General features: G+C 42.2%; 1 protein-coding gene across 3 annotated transcripts in view; it reads left to right on the top strand.

Moving 5' to 3' along the window:
• Positions 1-18,378, top strand: part of PPHLN1 (periphilin 1) — a 95,159-nt gene that overhangs the window by 19,397 nt on the left and 57,384 nt on the right. The window lies entirely within an intron of this gene.

Here is an 18,378-nt window from a genome sequence, read left to right as displayed (position 1 = left end):
GAGTGGGCCCAGAGAATGCCATGAAAAAATTCTCCAGACCATAACGCTGCCGCCACCAGCTTGTGGTCTTCCAGCAATGGTTGCAGGGTGTTTTGTTCTCTGATGTTTCTCGCCTGACATGCCAACGTACATACGTTCGATGCAGCAGAAAACGTGACTCATCAGAGAAGGCAACCCTTTGCCAATCATCTGTGGTCCATTTGCAAATGGAAGCTTTTTTCCTATGCACCTTTGTTAGCAAAGGAGCAGTGACCATCCCTCGGCTTCGAAGCCCCATACGCAAAAGGGTGCGCTGACTGTTGTTTTAGACACACTTCTGGTAGCCCCCTGGTTGATTTTCACGGTGAGCTGCTCCACCGTAGCGTGTCATTCTGCCCTCACGCACCTTGGTTGCCAACGTTGACCTCTCACATCAATGACACGTGGTGCTCCGCATTTTCCACATCGGTTATGCCCAATAGTGCCATTTGTCCACTCCCGATACACTTTCACCACAGCAGCATGCAAACCGTTCACAAACTGCGCTGTTTGAGAAATACTGCCACTCTTGGCCCGAAAGCCAATAATCATCCCTTTTTGCAACTCTGATAAATCGCTCCTTTTACCCATGGCAACAACGTGTGATATGTGTTCAGACAGCCTATCGCACACCTTATATACCCACCAAGCCAGCCCACGTCAAATCATTACCTTCATGTGCTATGCGCTGCCGACGTTGAAAGTTGGAGGTGGTCATTATTATTGTATATATAAAGGAACCAGTCTGCCTTTGCTAAACTAATATCAGAATTTGGCTGGGAAGACGCATGGAAGCTTTTTAATCAGTAGAACACAATTTTCTTGCTGTTCTAAAACTCACAAGATATTTTCCCGTATAGATACAGCCCCAATACATTGGGGCTTTTGCACAGTTGTTATAAGAATTGAATACCCAACGGGCATTTCGGATCATAAACCATTGATACTTGAAATTAGTATCTTATCTTAAATCTTTTTTAAATAGAATTTGCTAAACGCCCTTTTACACCGTTGATCGGACCTCGTTTGCTCCTGTCACACGGAGCTATGGATGGGGACGAGCGGTCATCGCTCCGATTTGCTCGTCCCCATACGTTATTATATCGGCGTGGGTCTCCCTGTTTACACAGGGAGATGTGCTGCCGACAAAGGTAATATTTAACTTTTTTAAAACGATAGGATTAGCAAATGATTGAGCGTTTGCTTGTTCATCTGCTGATCGCTGCCCTGTTTACACTGGGCAATTATCAGGAAAGAGAGTTCTTTGAATGCTTGTCTGCCTGATAATCGCCCAGTGTAAAACCCCCTTAAAGAGAACATTTCACCTCCCCATACATGTGCAGCATGTAATGGGCAGGGCTGCACAAACCCTGGGTCACGTTAAAAAAAAATTCCACCCTCCTCCGTTCTATTTGGCGCCCGATATTTAAATAGCCCCCTGAACTGTCAATGGGATGTGTAAGGATAAGGGGCCGTGTTACTATGGCTGTTACACTGTCGAAGCTGATACTGTCAGTGTTACAGCAACAGCAAGGATAGAGGAGAAAGAGAGTGCGCGCGCACGCTCTCACTCTTCAACTTTCAAGATCAGTCTTCTGCCGAACTGGCAAGGGTGCGTGTCACTGCTATGGACCGTGTAAGAACTGTGGAGAGGAGAGCGCGCATGCACGCTCTCTTCTCTTTAGCTCTTGCGAGAGATCAGTCTTGTACTTTGTCTGCCAAACTGGCAAGGGGGAGTGCCATGGCTACGGACAGTGTAAAAGCTGGGGAGAGGAGAGCGCGTATGTGTGCTCTCCTCTCTTCAGCTCTTGCGAGATATCAGTCTTGTGCTTTGTCTGCCGAACTGACAAGGGGGCGTGTCACTGCTACGGACAGTGTAAGAGCTGGGGAGAGGAGAGCACGCAAAAGTGCCCCAGGGTCTGTGCAGCTCTGCCCATTACATGCTGCACTTAGCTGCACATGTATGGGGAGGTGAAAGGTTCTCTTTAAGTCCTGCCTAGCTGGATATTGTTTTGCTGGAATTCTGCTAAGGCCTATTTAAGGTAGATTTTCCAGGGAGAAATGACTAGGGTCAAGGGGGAGGCTCAATCATCTTTAATTGCAAAACTCCAAGAAGCAGAGATCAGATATTTGCCTAATTCAATAGACTCTTATAAAGAGACATGGGAGAGGCTTCAGACCGCTTATAATTATTTAGTCATGGAAAAAGTACAAAATATGTATAGTAAACAGGATTGTAAAAGACTTATGGAGGAAGGACAATTAGGAAAATTCTTAGCAAATTTGATAAAGAACCAGCAAAATTCATAATTTATTTCTAGTATTCGAACAGTATAGAAGAATATTGCAGCATAGTTGAGACGTCCTCCAAGAATTTGTAGCATACTACGATTCCCTGTATCCTTCAACAAGCTTCGTACTGTAATATGGAAGTTGACAACTATTTGAAAATAGTTCCGTTTTCATCTTTATCCACTGATCAGAGAGAATTGTTGGATCACCCAATTTCCCTGTGGGAATTGAAAAATGCATTAATGGCCATGTGAATAAACAAGTCCCATGGTATTGATGCCATTCTTTTGGAGGTGTACAGGGAATATCAAGGTTTACTTCTTCTGCAGATGTTACAAACTTCTAACTTCTGCCTTGTCGAGAGGACCCTTTTGGAGTCCATGAAGGAGACATTGATTGTACTTGTTTTGAAGCAAGATAAGAATCCCCTTTTTCACAGTTATTGGCGAAGGTCCTCTCGACTAGACTATGTTATTGCTACACTGGTCCATCATGTCCAATGTGGCTTTATAACATAGGCTATAACTATAAGGGCACTCTTTTTGTAGGGAAAATGTTAATTTTGATATTTTGGACCTCAAATAGATTTCCAACTTGTTTGGCATGGGAAAACATGTTAAATAATATGATATTTAAAGAGAGAGGTATATTTAAACACAAAAAAATACATCTGTGGGGATGACTGTTGACAGGATTGCGCATGTTACTAAGTATCTGTATCCCCATTGTGTATATGGATAATTTCATTGATGTTTTTGCAAATGAATAGAAAGAAAAATTCATACGAAATAAAATAAACCTGTCATAATCTGGCAACAAAAATCTGATGTTTATATTCAGCTCAAAGGGATTTTGTGGTAAGTTCCCTAAATAGGCCTGACTTGTGGAAAAAAAAAATTAAATGCTGCTCCAATTGCGCACCACTGCTTATTAATTTAGGAAATAATTGTAAAATGTAATAAATTCACATTTAAAAACAAAATATAGTATTATATATCCAACCAGTTTGTTTGCGCTTAATTTTACTATAATTGTAAAAATATGACTTTGATACTATGTCTTAAATAGGCTCTGTCACCAGATTTTGCAACCCCTATCTGCTATTGCAGCAGATAGGCGCTGCAATGTAGATTACAGTAACGTTTTTATTTTTAAAAAGCGAGCATTTTTGGCCAAGTTATGACCATTTTTGTAGTTATGCAAATGAGGCTTGCAAAAGTCCAAGTGGGTGTGTTTAAAAGTAAAAGTCCAAGTGGGCGTGTATTATGTGCGTACATCGGGGCGTTTTTAATACTTTTACTAGCTGGGCGTTCTGACGAGAAGTATCATCCACTTCTCTTCAGAACGCCCAGCTTCTGCCAGATCACGCTGTGGCGTCACTCACAGGTCCTGCATCGTGTCAGACGAGCGAGGACACATCGGCACCAGAGGCTACAGATGATTCTGCAGCAGCATCGGCGTTTGCAGGTAAGTAGCTACATCGACTTACCTGCTAACGCCGATGCTGCTGCAGAATCACCTGAAGCCTCTGGTGCTGATGTGTCCTCGCTCGTCTGACACGATGCAGGACCTGTGAGTGACGTCACAGCGTGATCTGGCAGAAGCTGGGCGTTCTGAAGAGAAGTGGATGATACTTCTCATCAGAACGCCCAGCTAGTAAAAGTATTAAAAACGCCCCGATGTACGCACATAATACACGCCCACTTGGACTTTTACTTTTAAACACACCCACTTGGACTTTTGCAAGCCTCATTTGCATAACTACAAAAATGGCCGTAACTTGGCCAAAAATGCTCGTTTTTTAAAAATAAAAACGTTACTGTAATCTACATTGCAGCGCCTATCTGCTGCAATAGCAGATAGGGGTTGCAAAATCTGGTGACAGAGCATCTTTAAGTTCATAATTTCCTTTCAACATTGTCCAGCTAAGCTTGGCTTTGTTTGTAAATTTTCGAATAGGTTACACCCACACTTTGTAGAACAGGAGACTTGTTTGTTTCTCTTTCAGTAAAGTATGTTCAGTTTTTTTGTTATTGTATGGTAAGCATACAGATCATTTAAAAGATCAAAGCGTGATGGATATTATTCTGTTTACACAAATCATGGCTGCAATAAACAGGGATTTAGAATCCAAAAGCTTTGAGCGGGTTCATGATGTTTTCTGTCCCTGAAAAGTACAATTGTGATCATACTGGCGTCAGCGGTTGTGGGAATCTTTAAATTGCTGCCCCTATCATTGTACTTCATGTCGATTTCCAGTTCTGATAACCTTACTTTGTTACAAGGGTTTACACTTTTTTTTTACATCCTGTTTATTAAGGAAATAAAAACAATCAAAGCCTCTTTGTATTGTGCACAGTCTTTCAGTTCTCTGCGTGCAGCCAGCGATGGAGGAATGTTTCCATTCTCATGTCATGGCTACGTCTGAACTTCTTACCACCAGACTGTATTGCTACAGCATCCGAATTTGGAAACAAAATCATTTGCAGAATGTCTGATAGTCTGATGTCTATTGGTAATCGTTAGTATAAAAACCTTGGTCAGTGTAGTCCTGCACGAGTAACATCTGTCATTAAATTGATTGTTTTATTACCGACAATCCCTTTAATCGGAGAGCCACCGCAGCAATCTTGGGACAATAAAAAAAAAAGAAGAAAGAAGTGTTGAGAAGGTGTACATAGCCTTAAATGGACACTGACTTTTCAAACAACTTATGCTTATCTAATAGTATACCTGATATATATTAACTTTGTCTATCTACTTACTGTTAAAATGTAGTTGTTTTTGCCATGAAAATTGTGTATGAAGTTACTGCCACTGGCTATGTCCCTTCCTGTATTCTGCTGTCCACCCCCTGTTGTCAAGCAATATCTGTCCCTGGTTACAGACAGACTGCAGAGAGTGGGGGTGTTTCACGTCACTGCCTGGTTATACAAGTCTGGGGAGAGGGAGCAGGAGAAGAGAAAGAGAGAGACACAGACATGCTGCCCATGGAACTCTTCTCGAGAGGGGAGAACGAGCAGAGCGGAGGCCCAGGCTGATGGAAAGTGTTATGTCACCCCAGTGCTGGATTCTCAGCTACACTGCTCATTACTGTTGTATTATTCTCTCCATGCTGCTGCACGCACACACACACACACACACACACACACACACACACACACACACACACACACACACACACGACAGCAGCACTCCAACACAGTCAAATTAATATGTAAACAGGTGCCAGCAAGTAGTCCAGATCCAGAGACTATATCGATATCCCAAGGAAATAAATCTTGCAGCACTCTGATAGAATAGATGAAAAACTGTGGTTTTTTTATTCAAGCCAACATAGAAAAAGTGTGACGTTTCAGTCCAACATTAGGACTTTTTTCAAGCATAACTTTCTCCAGGAAAAGTCCCTGACTTAACTGTGTCCATATATGGACACCGTGACGTCAGGCACTTCTGAAGCGGAATCCCCGAACCTGTGGCCGGTGTTTCCGCTGTGTCCATAGTGAAGTCAGGGCTGTCACTCGGGACACATTCCAGTGGTGGCCGTGTATTACCCGGCCCCATAGACTTCTATGGGAGACGGGCAAACGGCCGAAAATAGGACGTGTCCCATTTTTTTGACGGCTGGATTTCCCAGGCTGTCAAAAAATATGTCGTGTGAATAGCCCCATTTGGGGGATTTTGTTTCTACTATGGACGTTTTTTTGGAAACCCTGTAGTGTAAATAGGGCCTTAGGTATCACAATAGACCTTAAAATATTAGTGATCTAAATGGCAGTAAACATCCGACACAAAACTCACTAGGCACGTGGGGTTATTACATGTGCAAGTGCTCATCTTCTCACTACTGTAGTAGAAAAAACAAGACCCCGACCATAAAGAGCACATATCCTCCCTCTTTGGTAAGAGGAGGTGATAACATGAAGAAAAGTTCCGGTATCACCCCCCTGAGGACACTGGAAGGCTGTACAGTGGAGAGATGGCAGTACATGCTGTGGGCTTTCTTCGTGCTGTTACTTGCTGCTTCCCCCTACCACCACTCCAGTACAAATAAAAAATCAAAATAAATCTGGCCATCTCCTACATTGTTTTTGGAAACAATCTAGACGAGTAGCCATAGCAATCATACTGTGTAGATGCGCTGTATGCACTGTACTCTGTGGATAAGAAGCTGTCGGCATAAAATTGGGCCATCTGCCCTTCTAATAGTTTGGCCTGTACTATGTCTTCTGGAAGACCATGCCACTTTTCTCATCACTTTTCCAATTTGACGAGTAAGGAAAAAAAGTTGCAAATTTAGTTCTGATACTACTTTTTAAATGAGAAGAACTTATATAGAACCAAGAAGTCAAGAAGCCACAAAAATAATGAAAAAAGTACAAAGTTTATTAGGACATACAACACAAAATCGTAAATATTAAAATTCAAGGGGATCTAAAACAACAGTATGGGTAGTGAAACCGATGGATGCAGGGTATCCTACAATAAATGGAATCCATGACATGTCAAATGACAGTGCATCTGACAAGGGGAAGGGGAGGGGGATAAGTTGCAATGCTGAATAGGGCACATATGGTCAGTCTATCAATACAGTAGCAGATATATCTGGACGTCAGTACATTGTGTACAATATTACAATAGATGTTGATGAGTGTCCAGGGTCAAGGGGTTGAGGACCCTATCTTGCCAGAATAGAAATAGGTAAAGAAACGGCCGACAGCAATAGGGTCAAAGAGAAGCAAAGGAACATGGAAAACATTCAGAGTGCCTATAGATCCAAAGGGATCTGCTAGAGGAACGTATCAATTAAATGGTAGGCTTACCCATGATGGTAAGTATGTGTACGGTCCCACACTGCGGCCCAAAGTGATAGCGCCCCACTTTTTAAATGTTGCATTATACACCACAAACTTGCGGTAGCACTTTAACAAATGTTGGTGTTATGCTCCGTAACCCCAGGAACATACCTTGGTCCCCGGCTAGCATAGTCAGAACTTGCATAATGTTTCAAAGAAGGTAAAGCAGAGGAGCACAGTGTAGCAGGAACAGGCTTCAGTTGCACCATGCAGAATTGTTGGAGGAGTTGCGCCCAGCGCAGGAGCAGTTTTTCAGCCTGCAGGAACAATGAATGACGGAGACCGTTATTGACACTGCGCAGGCTGACCTAGGGTGTGGAGTCTTATGAATTCTTTGTTCTGCACCCTTAACCTCTGCTAGGCGGGTTTGAGCCATTTTGTGGTCAAACAGGTCAGTAAACAGATAAGTCAGATCAAACGGAGTCAAAACAAATGCTTGGTCAATCACATGGAAATCACAGGGAACAACAGGAACAAACGCCAGGAAATTCACCATGGGCTTGTCACTAAGCACTGCAACTTTGTAGCAGTTCCCCTTTAAGGACCAGGAGGAGTGATGTCACATGCCATTTTGGGTCCCAATCATTCGGTTTGAGCTGCGCAGCACAAGTAGACTTCAGGTTCTGGCTAGAGTCTGGTACATGGATAAGTCAGATCAAGCGGAGTCCGAGAAGAAACATGACGCTGGTCAGCGAGACTGCTGCCGTGACTTGTGTGGGCCCGCGGCTGACATTGAGCCAATGAATGTATTCCTCACGTGTGGAAATTGCTGTCCACTGGAAATGACTGGCTAGTGGCATATAGTGATATTACTTTACTGTTTTGCATCCCAAAATCAGATAGCTTGAGATTAGCTAGGAGTCTTATCTTATCATTCGTTCCTAATGCTTGTATCTTGTTCTACACAAACAAACTGCATTATAAACAAATTTGAGGAGAGGCCATGAGATCCCTATAATTAGCAATGGCCCCTGAACATGCTAGCAGATCGTGGTGTTCCAACTAGAAAAAATGTTCTGATCATAGAACTTGGATTATTAGCATCACTATTTACATGGGACAAGTTGAATGATGTGCCAGGCATACCCATATTTTACACTGTATGTTATGCTAAGTTTGTTCCAGAGCAGCTTTCATGAAAATCGTGGGGTGAAGTAGTTTGAGGTAGCAGTATTTGTTACCATATCTACTACTATTAAGGTGTAATATGTTCATTAACCCCTATGTATGTGTCATGTACTTATAACACCTCCACTTAATATTTGTATTCAGAGCTAGTTTCTCAACAAAGTATTCATTGCAAAATTTGGCGCTCATCAGTTTAATTTTAATTTTGAGAGTGGAATTAAACGACAGCAATGATTTGGAGACAAAAAATACTAATTTATCGACAATTCCAACCAACTGCATACAGTGATTGCACAGATTTCATACCTATGCCATTATTCTCTTAAAGAGGCTCTGTCACCACATTATAAGTGGCCTATCTTGTACATGATGTTATCACCGCTGTAATGTAGATTACAGCAGTGTTTTTTATTTAGAAAAACGATCATTTTTGACGGAGTTATGACCTATATTAACTTTATGCTAATGACTTTCTTAATGGACAATTGGGCGTGTTTTACTTTTTGGTCAAGTGGGCGTTGTGGAGAGAAGTGTATGACGTTGACCAATCAGTGACCAATCAGCGTCATACACTTCTCTCCATTCATTTACACAGATTGAGATATAGCTATATATCGCTATGTGCAGCCACATAATCACACTATAACGTTACTGCAGTGTCTTGACAATGAATATACATTACCTCCAGCCAGGACGTGATGTGTATTCAGAATCCTGACACTTCGCTAACACAATCCCGACACTACAGCACAACAAGCGTAATCTCGCGAGATTACTCTGTAAACTGTCATTTCAAACGAGATTACGCTTGCTGTGCTGTAGTGTCGGAGTTTGTATTAGCGAAGTGTCAGGATTCTGAATACACATCACGTCCTGGCTGGAGGTAATGTATATTCATTGTCAGGACACTGACCAATCAGCATAAAGCTAATATAGGTCATAACTCTGTCAAAAGTGATCATTTTTCTAAATAAAAAACACTGCTGTAATCTACATTACAGCGCGATCACATTATGTACAAGATAGGGCACTTATAATGTGGTGACGGAGCCTCTTTAACACGGAGTACTTTCTTTCTTAAAAATCTATTTCTTTTTACAAGGAGAAATCGGTTTGATTCTCTTGTTTACATGAAGATAATAGGGATGTTGTTGCTGATAGCTGTTGGCTGAATGGTTGTTCAGCTAACCGCTATCAAATGGCCTGTGCGCTTCAGCATTCGGTTTTGCGTTGATGGGTTTCGTCAGACCTTTCCCTTGGAGGAACCCATCAACAGAAAGGTAAACGGAAGTTCCGTTTGCATTACCATTGATTTCAATGGTAATGCTTCCATTGCTAATGGTTTCCGTTTGTCTCCATTCCATAAGGTTTTTTGTTTTTTCCGGAAACAATAGAGTAGTGGACTGCGCTATTCCTTCAAAAAAACGGAACCTTATGGAGCTGAGACCATCAGAAACCATTTAGTAATAGAAGCATTACCATTGAAATCAATGCTAATGCAAACGGAAGCTATGGATTAAAGAGGCTCTGTCACCAGATTTTGCAACCCCTATCTGCTATTGCAGCAGATCGGCGCTGCAATGTAGATTACAGTAACCTTTTTATTTTTAAAAAACTAGCATTTTTGGCCAAGTTATGACCATTTTTGTATTTATGCAAATGAGGCTTGCAAAAGTCCAAGTGGGCGTGTTTAAAGTAAAAGTCCAACTGGGCGTGTATTATGTGCGTACATCGGGGCGTTTTTACTACTTTTACTAGCTGGGCGTTCTGACGAGAAGTATCATCCACTTCTCTTCAGAACGCCCAGCTTCTGGCAGTGCAGACACAGCCGTGTTCTCGAGAGATCACACTGTGACGTCACTCACTTCCTGCCCCAGGTCCTGCATCGTGTCGGCTACATCGGCACCAGAGGCTACAGTTGATTCTGCAGCAGCATCAGCGTTTGCAGGTAAGTAGCTACATCGACTTACCTGCAAACGCTGATGCTGCTGCAGAATCAACTGTAGCCTCTGGTGCCGATGTGTCCTCGCTCGTCCGACACGATGCAGGACCTGTGAGTGATGTCTGCACTGCCAGAAGCTGGGCGTTCTGAAGAGAAGTGGATGATACTTCTCGTCAGAACGCCCAGCTAGTAAAAGTAGTAAAAACGCCCCGATGTACGCACATAATACACGCCCAGTTGGACTTTTACTTTAAACACGCCCACTTGGACTTTTGCAAGCCTCATTTGCATAAATACAAAAATGGTCATAACTTGGCCAAAAATGCTCGTTTTTTAAAAATAAAAACGTTACTGTAATCTACATTGCAGCGCCGATCTGCTGCAATAGCAGATAGGGGTTGCAAAATCTGGTGACAGAGCCTCTTTAAGTTTGCCTTTCTGTTGCTGGGTTCATCCGATGGAAAGGTCTGACGGAGCCCAGCAACGGAAACCAAACACTCATGTGAACACACCCTAAAGTCTATGGCTGGTTTTTCTATTTCCTACTATCTTTTCCTCTGTCTGTATCTAAAGGTGCCTATACAGTATTCATAGCTGTGGGCCGAACGCTTGTTTAGCTGACAGCTATTCCTCCCAACTACGCCATTTATCTCCATGGGGAGAGAGGAATAAACTATTGCCAAACCCCTCTGGCAACGGCTTATCTTCTTTGGAAACAAAAGATCGGGGCATTTTGAAATCCAACATACACTATTCTTCTCCACCCCAAACCCCATGAACATGGTAAACACTGAAGTTCATTATTCATGCATGGCCACTTCCATGTATATGGTAAATTGAATAATGGTTAAGGTGGCCATGCACATTAGTTAGCCAGTCCTGCTGTAATTAACGGGTTTCTTATAACTTTTAACTAATGTGAAGGGACACCTTAGGAGTTGCCCAGTTTACCATGCATGAATAATGAGCTTAAAGAGGCTCTATCACCACGTTATAAGCGCCCTATCTCCTACATAATCTGATCGGCGCTGTAATGTAGGTAACATCAGTTGTTTTTATTTTGAAAACGATCATTTTTTAGCAAGTTTTGAGCAATTTCAGGTTTATGCTAATTCATTTCTTAATAGACAACTGGGTGTGTTTTACCTTTTGACCAAGTGGGCATTGTAAAGAGAAGTGTATGACGCTGACCAATCAGCGTCATACACTTCTTTCCATTCATGTCCATTTGTACTCAGCACAGCGTGATCTCGCGAGATCACGCTGTGCTGTCACATACACCCACATTAACTTTACTGAAGTATCTTGAGAGTGGATAGACATTGCCTCCGACTGGGACGCGATGTCCATTCACACTCCCGACACTTCGGTAAAGTTTGTGTGGGACTTAATCACAGCACAGCGTGATCTCGCGGGATCACGCTGTGAATGACAGCACAGCGGGCTGTGTGAGTATGTCCCACAAAAACTTTACCGAATTGTCAGGAGTGTGAATAAACATCACATCCTGGCTGGAGGCAATGTCTATTCACTCTCAAGACACTTCAGTAAAGTTAATGTGGGTGTATGTGACAGTACAGCGTGATGTCGAGAGATCACACTGTGCTGAGTACAAATGGACATGAATGGAGAGAAGTGTATGACGCTGATTTGTCACTGATTGGTCAGCGTCATACACTTCTCTTTACAACGCCCACTTGGTCAAAAGGTATAGAAAACGCCCAGTTGTCTATTAAGAAACTAATTAGCATAAATCTAAAATTGCTCATAACTTGCTAAAAAATTATAGTTTTTCAAAATAAAAACCACTGTTGTTCCCTACATTACAGCGCCGATCAGATTATGTAGGAGATAGGGCACTTATAATGTGGTGACAGAGCCTCTTTAACTGTAGGCAGGAAATCCATACTCTTCTTAACCGCGGACAGAGAGTCTCAAGCAGTCTGTAAATGCTGCGCCACTAAAGGTGATATTACATGGCCCGATGTGGGCCTTGTAAACGAGCGCCGATCAGTGATACAAGCAGCTAGTAACGTGCGGTCGTTACTCCGATCGCTCGTCCCCATACATTTCCATCATGTTGGCTGTACATCTCTCTGTTTACACAGGGAGATGTGCTGCCGACCACAATAATTGTTTTGGCATTTAAAACAATGCAATCAGTCGATGAACGAGCGTTGGCTTGTTCATCGGCTGATTGCTGCCCTGTTTACACAGGGTAGTTATTGGGAACGAGGATTCTGTGAACGCTCGTATGCCCGATAATTGGCCAGTGTAATAAGGTCTTTATTCTACTGAAGTCTGTAAAATCTTATGCAACATAGAAGACATAAGATATTAACCTGCTTATACTTAGTCAGCAGTACACCAAGGAAATTATCGAAGCCAGCAGTCACCTTTATCTGTGAAGGCATCGCAAATCCATCTAACTACTGATTACTTAAGTAGGGATTTAGCAAGATGTTCTATAGATAAGAAGCAGTCATTTAAAAGTGTAACCTTACTTTAGCCACCCATAGTAGCGAATAAGTAATGGAAAAACCACTCACCATTGCAACATCACCACTGTCATCAGATAAATATGTTGATTCCTTGAGAGGTATGTGTAACAAAAGTGCAGTTTGTAGGAATCTATGATCTGCAAACTGTATTTATACAGGCCGGCCACCTAGCAACAGCTGATGGATGCCGGTGGCCGCCTCTCGATCCCTGTCGGAATGCAGTGACTGCCTCTTTGCTCCGTAACTGCAGCGGTCATGTGGGCTAATTCTGCGTTCGTGCCAGGTTACATCAGAATTTTTCCCAAGAGCCTCGGTGACTTAATATGTTCCCTACAAATAGCTGTTGCTGGTGAAATATACCTTAATAAAATAAAGAAAAATCAATAGACTTGAGCCATGAAGCGTATCTCTCCTTTTAGGTGACTTTTCAGAATAATCTGTCACGTGTGTGTATGAGGAATAACACTATTTCTGCCATTATAAGACTTGTAGCCTGCAGTTTTTTTTAACCGTTTTCCCCTCTGCAGTTTCCATCTCTAATTTGTAGTTTTCCCTGAGCTAGTGGGTTGAGCCTAACTTCTATCATGTTTGCCATACATTGCACACATAGGGGAGCACACCCTTAGAAATAGCAGCAACACGGAGGACATCATATAGCAGTACTAAGCGGTGTAGCTGTAAATCCAACACTGGGGTGAGATAGGTACTAGGAGCTGCAGCAGCATTTGTGTCTCTGTCTTTCTCACTCTGCTTCTTCACTTCTCACTTGTCCTCTCCATAGACTTCTATGGGCAGCATGTAACCTAATATCTCTGTGAGCTATGGTCCTTCGTGTCTTGAGGAGACCGATTTTAGCGGTAAATTCCGTGTATGTGTACAGTTGGGGGAGCAGTCTGATAAGTTGAGAAAGATGCATTTTTCTCATTTTGTAATATATTTATTTGTTTTAATATTTGCTGTACTATTGATTTATGCAGTTTGTTGAAAAGTTAGTGACCAATTAACTTCTTCAAGGCACTTCACTCTCCCCACTGTCTTTTCACTTCTTGGCCTCATCGGTTCCCTGCTGAGCAGTTTGTCTCAGCAATTTGTCTCGGTCCTGGAAATTGTATGTACTCTGTCGTGTCGCAAAGTCACTAGACGTCTGTTTCACAAACCCTCTTTGTGACGAGCATCTAGCTACTTAAAGGATAATGTCTAACGGGAGTCCCCTTAGCGGTATCTGCACTTCTTAAAGAGGCTCTGTCACCACATTATAAGTGCCCTATCTCCTATATAAGGAGATCGGCGCTGTAATGTAGGTGACAGTAATGCTTTTTGTTTAGAAAAACAATCTATTTGAAATCACTTTATGAGCGATTTTTAGCTTTATGCTAATGAGTTTCTTAATGCCCAAGTGGGCGTGTTTTTACTTTAGACCAAGTGGGCGTTGTACAGAGGAGTGTATGACGCTGACCAATCAGCGTCATGCACTCCTCTCCATTCATTTACACTGCACTAGCGATATAGTTATATTGTTATGTGCAGCTACAAACACATTACTGTAGTGTCCTGATAATAAATATACATCACATCTAGCTCCCATGAACATTCGACTGTTGGTGACTTTGGCACAATTTAATGCTAGTGCTGGTCTCGTTTTTGTGGCAAGTTGGCTACCTGTTTAGTCTATGGTGACCCTTTAATTGCCTATACATGTCCTGGCATATAATTAACTGTATATGACAATAATCAATGTCCTCTCTTTTCCACGCATATATGGCACTGTAGACTTTGCTCAAACATTGACTTGTGTTTGTTTAAATGTTGGCTACCATAAAGGCAGTACAATTGATGAGACTCCATCCCCATAGCACATGAGCTAATAGGGCTGACTCCAGTGTCCCCAGTTTACATATTATAAACATTCTCTTGGTAATAAAACTTTGTTAGGGCAATTGACATGAAGTGAGCTTTGTTTGCATGGTGTTGAGAGTTCGCTTAAAGGTCACCCTTACCAGGTGTATTTTATTTATGTCTTAACCAAATTGTTATATAGTAATTTCTTAGTATATTAATTGTAGGCTTCAGAAGTTAGGCCCCATGCACACGAACGTGCTTTTGCGGCCGCAATTCCCCCGAAAATCCACGGGAGAATTGTGGCCCCATTCTTTCTTATGGGGCCATGCAAACGACCGTGGTTTCCACAGTCCGTGTATGGCCCCGGAGCCCGGACCACAGAAAGAACGGGCAAGCCTTATTACGGCAGTGTTCTGCGGTCCGGGCTCATTGAAAATAATGGCCGTGGTCATGTGCACAGCCCGCGATTTGCGGGCGGCTCTTGTCTGACACTCCGTTGCTGGCCGACCCGAAAATCACGGCCGTGCACATGGCTACGGTCGTGTGCATGAGGCCTTAACTGCAATCTTTATTTAGAAGCATGTGCAGAGTTCACGGCTTTACAGCTGCATATACCTGCACAAAATTTGTATATATATTTCAAAGAAAATCTGATGGATCCCATTAAAATTGAATGTTGTGGTATGTAGTGCTTAGGCTTCGTTCACATCTGCGTCAGGACTCCATTCATGGGTTCCGTCTGAACTTTCCGTCAGGGGAACCCATGAACGGAATCCAAACTAAAACAAAGGGAAACCATAGGTTTCTGTTTGCATCACCATTGATTTCAATGGTGACGGTTCCGGTGCAAATGTTTTCCGTTTGAGTCCGTTGTGCAAGAGTTTCCAGTGTTTTGACGGAATGAATAGCGTAGTCGACTGCGGTATTAACTCTGTCAAAATGACGGAACCCTTACACAACTGACACAAATGGAAACCATTTGCACCGGATCCGTCACCATTGAAATCAATGGTGATGCAAACAAAAACCTATGGTTTCAGTTTGGATTCCATTCATGGGTTCTGCTGACGGAAAGCTCAGACGGAACCCATGAATGGAGTCCTGACGCAGATGTGAATGAAGCTTAGTACAGTAAAATACCTGTAATTTGTCATTTGATTGTTCAACAATTCTAAATGTTTTCATATTTTGCCTACTAAGGATCATCAGGCTTCAGGTGGTTTAGGAGGTTCCTGACCTCAAACATTAAGAAATTGTATTATATGTAATTCCCTAATAAACTTTCATTTAGCAAATGTAGTATGTGTCTCATAGGCAGACTATGGGGGCATGATGACCGCTAGCTATGGGGGTTGAAGGTTTTATTTCTTTTTAAAAACCAACATTTTGTCAGCTTAACCTGACGACGGAGGTGTCTGACCGTTTCTCCTCTCACCAGCTTCATTGAAATGACCTTAATCAGGAACATCTTTATCATTTGTTTGAATATTAATAACCCGTTAGTGACTGCCAATATGCCTTTTTACGGTGGTCACTAACGGGCCTTATTCCTCAGCACCGCCTTTTTACGGCACTGAGGAATAAGCCCAGCGTGGTGTCTTGTACTCGGTATAGCAGATGCTTCAGCTCAAACAGCCGGAATCGGCGGTAACTACTATCCTGGCTGTTTAACCCGTGAGATGCCACGGTCAATAGCCCTTGTAACATCTAAGTGATTTCAAAGGAAGGCGATTGCGGGGTGCCAATAAGTTTCCATGGCAGCCGGGGGCCTAACAAATGCCCCCAGGTGTGTTGTCAGTGTATGTGTATTAAGCACGGTCAGTAGCAGGTATGTTATTTCTTGGCGTTTTAATTTTTGGTTTCCTGCTTGTGTAAAAATGGCTTCCTTCGTTAATTGTTACGAGATCCCACAGCTGCTGACCACATGCCATGGAGGGAACTTCTCTACCAACACTGCACCAGTTATTAATGTTTGGTTGTATTCTATTTGTGGAAGTGACACAACTGTGCTAATGACTTCTCACCAGTTTAAATGAGAGGAAAAATGACACATACTTGTGAAAACACATTTTTATTATTGTCTTATTTCACGAACTGCTTTATGGTAGTGAGATCTGAAACTTCCTCTTTATTCATTTCCTCTTTTTAAGCTCATAATTTGGTATGAGTAAAACCAAGGTTTTTAATATACATCCATTTGTATCTTACCCAAGATGCTGATAGACTGGTAGATAGAATAGATCATTTACTAGGGCAGCACGGTGACTGAGTGGTTAGCACTATTGCCTTGCAGCGTTGGGGTCCTGGTTTCAAATCCAAAACATACCGATAGGGAATTTAGATCGTGAGCCCCAATGGGGACAGTAATTGAGGACCTCTCTACAGCAGTGCGGAATATGTTGGTGCATAACAGAAATAAATAACAGAAATAAATTTACAAGTAGATTGGGTCCCAGGGCTCGCATTGACAGGATAAAGATGAGCTTGGGGTCTCCAATGCATTAGTATCAATTTATAGATTTGGTTGGCTTCAAGTCTGCCTTTAGTCATCAAACATATAGGGGAGAACCTAGTTGCGTATGAAAAAACGAACATAAATCGAGAATAGATTTTAAAACGTGCTTTCTAATAACTGTATAATTGCTCCAAAACTGCATTTTTTATATGGATAGAACATGGTATTAAAGGGGTTGTCACATGATGGGCTTAGGACCACCTGTGAGCCAAAGGGGAGAGCCGCTCACAAAGAACCGGCCCGCTACATTTTTTCCTGTAGTTGTTGCCGATTTCCCTGGCAATATCAGCTGATCACTGGGGTTTGAAAAGCTGGATCTGTGGCGATCACCTGATCAGTACTTATAAGCAAAAACCAGGAGTGGGTCCAAAACACAGAAGATGCAAATGTTTCCATTATACGTTTCTCTGTTTTTGTTCTTCAGTATACGTTTCTCTGTTTTTGTTTTGCACAATACTGACGTAAATGAGCAAGTGTGAATAAGGCCTTACTATGATTTTTCTCATTTTTTTAAAAACCCCCAGTAAACGTTTACTGATTGTACATACAGAGGCCAGTGGCCACACTGAGAGAGCCACCTGTCCAATTCTTAGCTCACAATGTTTTCTCTCTCCTTTGTACTGTGAATGTTGTATGGAGCTATTAACAGGTGCGTTTATTTTTAGACGTAGTTCATTATTAGCCCAGCAATTGTTAAACTCTATAAAGGTCACACATTGGGTTAGAAATGATCCGCACTCCTTTTTGTTTGAAATGACAAAGACAATGGGTGTCCATTTAACAGTTGGCACTTTCTTTACTGGTGATTCGTTGCTAAATAATTCAAAAATTTTGCATGTGTGGTTTTTCATTGGTTTGGCTTTTATTTTATTTTTTTATTGATTTGCCGACAACTTTGTTGCCAATGTTGTGCCAGATTTTTTTGGGGGGGGTTTGGGGGTTTCTGACCAGTCATGTGGTAACTTTCAAGAGATAAAAAGCACTTGCTTACATTTAATTTGTGTTTGCCTTGGGCTGGGTTTTCACGCTGCGGTCAAAATGGTTTTGTTTTTTACCGAGACATGTGCACCCTTCCTCGAAGTTCCTTTAAACACTTTTTATTATTTTTATGAACCCCATGTTGCAGAAAATGGTTTTGTTCTCATATCCTGAGTTACATATTTGGCTTGGGGATGCATGTTGGGAAACCCATGTGTACACCTCATTGTACAAACAGGATCTTTTGCCTGCTTCAGCATGTGCCATTTTGGCCTATTCTTGGTTTGTAGCTGTCAGATAGGATGTTTT

This window comes from Rhinoderma darwinii, chromosome 3 (assembly GCF_050947455.1).
Source record: "Rhinoderma darwinii isolate aRhiDar2 chromosome 3, aRhiDar2.hap1, whole genome shotgun sequence".
Taxonomy (NCBI): Eukaryota; Metazoa; Chordata; class Amphibia; order Anura; family Rhinodermatidae; genus Rhinoderma; species Rhinoderma darwinii.
The sequence above is the reverse complement of the archived record's forward strand: the minus strand, read 5'-3'. Positions and strand labels throughout refer to the sequence as shown.